This window comes from Nematolebias whitei, chromosome 2, assembly GCF_014905685.2.
Source record: "Nematolebias whitei isolate Nwh7 chromosome 2, NemWhi1, whole genome shotgun sequence".
Classification (NCBI taxonomy): domain Eukaryota; kingdom Metazoa; phylum Chordata; class Actinopteri; order Cyprinodontiformes; family Rivulidae; genus Nematolebias; species Nematolebias whitei.
This window is the reverse complement of record NC_056499.1, coordinates 58,619,056-58,619,496: the sequence shown is the minus strand read 5'-3', so window position 1 is coordinate 58,619,496 and position 441 is coordinate 58,619,056. Positions and strand designations below refer to the sequence as shown.

Genomic DNA, 441 nt, shown 5'->3' with positions numbered 1-441 from the left:
TCTGTTTGTTAAAAAGTCTAGTACCCAGTTGCAGATGGAGGGGCTTAGTCCTAGTGTGGATAGTTTGTCCATCAGGGTTTGGGGGATCATGGTGTTGAAGGCGGATGTGAAGTCCACAAAGAGCATACGGACGTAAGAGTTTTTCTGCTCCAGGTGGTTGAGTGCAGTGTGGACCACAGAGGAGATTGCATCCTCTGTTGATCGGTTCTCACGGTATGCGTACTGATGAGGGTCCTCGTTGATGTTGATGGTTGTTTTGATGTGAGTCATGACCAGTTTTTCGAAGCATTTAGCGACTATCGGGGTGAGGGCCACTAGCCGATAGTCATTCAGACCAGTCACTGAAGAGCTTTTTGGGACGGGGATGATGGTGGCAGTCTTCAGGCAGGTGGGAACTGTCTCCAGGGTAAGTGAGGTGTTAAAGATGTCTGCCAGCACCTC

General features: G+C 49.7%; 1 protein-coding gene across 1 annotated transcript in view; it reads right to left on the bottom strand.

The window, feature by feature from the left end:
• The window catches only part of LOC119427455 (coiled-coil domain-containing protein 69), a 168,043-nt gene that overhangs the window by 93,579 nt on the left and 74,023 nt on the right, over positions 1 to 441 (bottom strand). The gene's annotated exons all lie outside the window — the stretch shown is intronic.